Source organism: Polypterus senegalus, chromosome 14, assembly GCF_016835505.1.
Source record: "Polypterus senegalus isolate Bchr_013 chromosome 14, ASM1683550v1, whole genome shotgun sequence".
Lineage (NCBI taxonomy): Eukaryota > Metazoa > Chordata > Cladistia > Polypteriformes > Polypteridae > Polypterus > Polypterus senegalus.
In genome coordinates, this window is record NC_053167.1 from 73,430,824 (window position 1) to 73,436,823 (window position 6,000).

Sequence of the window (6,000 nt, forward strand, 5' to 3'; positions counted from 1 at the left end):
AATGGCAATATTTTCCATCAATGGAAATTTAATTTTGTTTTGACTTTGTTAGAATTAATTTTGCTATGTTTAGTTTTTAGGTGTCTTTTTGTATATGGCTTGTTTACTCAGGCAATTAGCAGCACCCAGGGACCAATAAACTCATGGTAGGGCAAATAAAAGGTGAAGGTTATGGTTTGCAGATTGCAAAGAAGAGAAGCATAATCTATCACAACAGAAGTTACAAGGCAGGGTCCAGCACAACTTTAGAAACAACTGTAGAGCCACCAGCCAAGCTAACAGCCTGCATTTAAACTGAAACAGTAAGCAGACAATGATGCAAAGTATTGCATCTTTAATATACTGTAATGCTAATTTCAGTTAATTTATCTTATGACTGCTGCATTGGAATTCTTGATTAAGCATGTTCTGTCAGTTCAAAGAAAGCAAGAGAAAAAAAGAAAGTTCTTTATATTTCAGTTGTTTTAGATATTCCAATTAAATTCCACATATATGTCTTCAAGGTGTGATATATAGTAGAACAGTAGGACGGACCAGTAGCTACCTGTATACCTGCTGGGAATTTGCCATTTTAGTTCTACTTCATACAGCATGACCAGCTCTGCTGAACACAATATTCTTCCGATTACCTATTTTATTTCCTGACCCCTACCTGTCTTTAGCAATGTGACAGAGCAGTGTGCAGTATGCCTTTGCCATATGTAGAGATTCTTCTGTGTTACTGAATTGATATCAATGCTGTGCTTTTGTACCTGGTTGACAGATTTTAAGTTCTATTTTAATCTTGATTGCTGGACTAGGATTTGATTGTATTAGGCATGTCTTCAACCTATTTTTTTTCATATTCATCTTTTCCCTTTTTTATGTGGGGTCATCTTTCTTTAAACAGCTCAGCCTTGTACCTCCAGTCAAGCCCTTTTCCTTCACTTTATCCATTCACCTACACTTTGGCCTACCAGACTTTCTCTTCCCCTGTACTTCCATTCCCATCACTCTTTTGCCCACATATTCATTGTCTATCCTCATCACATGTCCATTCCTTTTCAAACTACTTTCCTTTACTTTCTTAGTATCTCAATCAATTTTGTTGTACCTCTGATTATCTCATTCTCTCCATTTGTAACTCCACACATCCATCTCAACATTCTCATTTCTGTCACAACTAGCTTCATGTCAGCACTGAAAACTGTAATAAAATCATTCAAAGAACATTAGAAACAATTTTCACAAAACAGATTATTTACTCCAATAAGCCTGCCAATCCTATTCCCCTAACTTCTTCAAAACTATTTCTAGTCAATTTTCATAGGTCCCTAAGGTAGTGCTATCAACCAACTAACTGCTAACTTATTCCATTCATGTACAAGTCTATGAATGAAGAAAACCCTTCTAACGTTTGAGCAAAATTTACCTTTAAAATGTTTCCATCTGTTTCCCCATTTTCATGTTGAAGAATTTATTTTAAAGTAATAGCTAGGATCCACTGCACTAATTCCCTTCATAATTTTAAACAGTTCAATCATGTTACTTCATAATCTCTGTTAGCCAGTAAAATGGATACCTGCTGTTTATTCAAAATCACTCTCTCTACAAAAGCACAAGACACAGATGGCAATTTTTTTTTCAAATGTTAGTAATATATCCAGCGTAAATGTAAAAATGGAAATAATGCATTTGAAAACAGAATTAAATTAATCAGAAATGATGAGCTGGATTTTTTATGATCCACACAGTGTGGCGTAATGGCTCGAGTCTTAACCGAAAGAGTGGCATTTCAATTCACCCTGACTCTGAGACAATCACTTACCTGTCTTTATTTGCAAGTCACCTTGGGTAAATGTGTTTACCAAATTAACTATACTGCTCAAAAGAATTCAAGGAACACTTTTTAATCAGAGTATAGCATAAAGTCAATGAAACTTATGGGATATTAATCTGGTCAGTTAAGTAGCAGAGGGGGTTGTTAATTAGTTTCAGCTGCTGTGGTGTTAATGAAATTAACAACAGATGCACTAGAGGGGCAACAATGAGATGACCCCCAAAACAGGAATGGTTTAACAGGTGGAGGCCACTGACATTTTTCCCTCCTCATCTTTTCTGACTGTTTCTTCACTAGTTTTGCATTTGGCTACAGTCAGTGTCACTACTGGTAGCATGAGGCGATACCTGGACCCTACAGAGGTTGCACAGGTAGTCCAACTTCTCCAGGATAGCACATCAATACGTGTCATTGCCAGAAGGTTTGCTGTGTCTCCCTGCACAGTCTCAAGGGCATGGAGGAGATTCTAGGAGACAAGCAGTTACTCTAGGAGAGCTGGAGAGGGCCATAGAAGGTCCATAACCCATCAGCAGGACCAGTATCTGCTCCTTTGGGCAAGGAGGAACAGGATGAGCACTGCCAGAGCCCTACAAAATGACCTCCAGCAGGCCACTGGTGTGAATGTCTCTGACCAAACAACCAGAAAGACTTCATGAGGGTGACCCAAGGGCCCCATGTCCTCTAATGGGCCCTGAGCTCACTGCCCAGCAGCATGCAGCTCGATTGGCATTCGCCATAGAATACCAGAATTGGCAGATGCACCACTGGTGCCCTGTGCTTTTACAGATGAGAGCAGGTTCACCCTGAGCACGTGACAGAAGTGAAAGGGTCTGGAGAAGCCATGGAGAACATTATGCTGCCTGTAACATCATTCAGCATGAGCAGTTTGGTGGTGGGTTAATGATTGTCTGGGGAGGCATATCCATGGAGGGTCACACAGACTGCTACAGGCTTGACAAAGGCACCTTGGCTGCCATTAGGTATCAGGATGAAATCCTTGGACCCATTGTCAGACCCTATGCTGGTACAGTGGCTCCTGGTGCACGACAATTCCTGGCCTCATGTGGTGAGAGTATGCAGGCAGTTCCTGGAGGATGAAGGAATTGATACCATTGACTGGCCACCACACTTTCCTGACCTAAATCCAATAGAACACCTCTGGGACATTATGTTTTGGTCCCTCGGTTGCACAGACTGTCCAGGAGCTCAGTGATGAGATCTGGGAGGAGATCCCCACAACACCATCTGTCATCTCATTAGAAGCATGCACCGATGTTGTCAGGCATGTATACAAGAACACAGGGGCCATACAAAGTGCTGCGTACAATTTTGAGTTGCTGCAATTAAATTTTGGCAAAATGGACTAGCCTGCCACATTATTTTTTCACTCTGATTTTTGGGGCGTCTTTGAATTCAGGGCTCTGTAGGTTGATCATTTTCATTTCCATCAAACGATGTGGCATCCTTTCGTTCCTAACACATTACCCAGTCTATATCAGTATAGATATCCAGGAGGATTTCTTTTTCCCATTGAGATCTGATGTGTTTTCAAAGTGTTCCTTTAATTTTTTTGAGCAGTTTACAATGATAATAAGAAGAAAAAGAATAGTAGTAGTAGTAGCAGCAGTACAGTTTTTTAATGTGTACAAAGTACAGTGAAATTCTTACTTGTGCAATAATAACAATAATAATAATAATAATAATAATAATAATAATAATAATAGCACAATTACTACTGGAGTGGAGCCTCAGTCACACTGTGAACTGAAACAAAGAGTGAAATCAGATTTCTATCAAACCAATCTTCATAAGATATCCCCTGCGATCATATGTTTCTCATTCAGGACACAACAGAATAAGTCACACAAGGGAAATAATAGACTGAAGAGCTTTTTATTTCTTCTGACTGTGATAGTTTTAACAATTTTAGAACAAACCTAATCAGTGTTTTTTAAATTATTCTGCTACACAGTAATTAGTACAACAGATCAGCCAAATGTGTTTCAATGAAATATATTTCAGGAAAAGGAGACTGCAATATCTTACTAAGATAAAACTTCATGTTTCAATGGGAAAACAGATTTTCAGTACTTTATGATTAATTTGTTTACCCCATTTTCTCTACTATGACTGCACTAATTTAAAAAGATTTGAAATACGTTTAAACAAAAAGCTGATTATTTATAATAGAGACTTTTTCCATGCCACATTTCATATAAAACAAATCTTTAAATAATTGTTAAGATTTTGCATGCACTGAAGCTGTAAACGCAATCATAAATCTGTTAACTGCAATCCTTTATAGCAGAAATCAATGGATTTCAAAGACCAAATGGCATTTTTCAGTGTGCACATGTCCTAAGTTTTTAAATCTTGATAAACAGACCACCTTTCTCTTTTGGAAAAGCTATCTCTGAATGCTGTTATTGTCTATTAATGGGTCAAGGCACAAATGACATTTTTCTTTGCCAACAGCATCCACATACTGCAACCCGCTGACCTCCTATGGTGCCATTTCATGTTAAGACTGTAATCTTCAACAAAGTCGATGAATATCCCAAGAGGCGCCTTGCACAGTGTTAAATTTAAGACAGTATTTCCAAAAATGAAAGGCCACATACAACTTTAGAGGTGGATCTATATATAAAATATTTAATCTTCTGTAAGGTTTACCTATCAGGCAGCAAAATCTATGTCATCCCTTAGGGTGACCTTTTGGCATTAATGCTTGTTTACAGATTTTTATTTTTTTCCCTTCCTTGGTTCTATCTCTTGCATGCTTCAGAAAATTCATTGTGCAGGTCTTTGATTAAGATATACATTTTATAAAATTTTGTTACTGTTTATTCAGCTTCACTAAACATGAACATATTTTAATCATTTTCATTTGGCTTAATTAAATTCCCCTCAGGAAAAAGATTCCAATGAAAATGTAAAGATTTTCTTTTGATAGCCAGGGCCCATCTGAACACAACACACAGAAAGTTATTTGGATTCCATGCTCATTGGATGACTTGTGTCTTTGAACGTTCATCCATCTCTTGTAATATTCAGGCTAGAAATTAAATATTTCTTTTTTCAATAGAGCAGAATTAGTCATTTACAAAGATAGATATCTGAGATATCTATTAACATCCATATCCTTTGGCAAGTGTGTACCTATTGTAAATGTGAAAAAAGGTAATATTGCAGTTAGGGTTACTGGTGCATCGGAAGCAAACTCAGGAAACAAAATATCAATTATTATCATAATGATATTAATTGAGTAGCCTTTCTAGAAAAGCAGAGTGCCATATGATTCATTACACTGTTTTGAACATATTTATTTTTCAACAAATTTATAGACAGTGTGACCAAGGAACTTTATCTATCTATCTATCTATCTATCTATCTATCTATCTATCTATCTATCTATCTATCTATCTATCTATCTATCTATCTACAGTATCTGGATAGATAGAGATAGATAGAGAGATAGAACTGTATTTGTCCCCAGGGGTAAATTTGTTTTATTTACAGAAGCTCTTTAAATAAATAAATACATAAATAGACAGAAAAATAAATTAATATATACACACACTATGGTCTGAACACACACACCAAGAAAGATGACCCCACATAAAAAAGGGAAAAGATGAAAAGAAAAGCTCTGACATGGGAGTAACAGTCACAGTGAGGAATTATGCTGGTGTTATGCTGGTTGATTTTGTGGGCTTTTCTTGAAGTGATTTAGTTGGCCCAGCACTCCACAGCATAGAAAGTTACATTGGTCATCACATAGTTATAGAAGATGTGAAGGATGTCACTTCCCACCTTAAAGCAACACAGACTCCTAAGGACAAAGAGCCTGCTTTCTTATATAATTCCTCTATGTCCCATGACCAGTTCATCCTGTCATTAATGTGGACCTCCAAGTAGAGGTGCTCCACTCCTACAAGTACATCTACTCCCTGAATAGTGATCAAACACCAAGGCTCTTTGGTACAGCGAAAATCAATAACCAGTTCCTTGGTGTGCTGATGTTGAGATGCAGACAATTCTGTTTGCACCAAGAAACAAAGTTTTCCACCTGACTCCTATGCTCCATTTCATTACCCCGTTATCAATTACATCCCATAAGTGCAGAATCATTTGAGAAGTTCATTCTGCAAGTGATGTGACCTGGTGTTATATTTATAGTC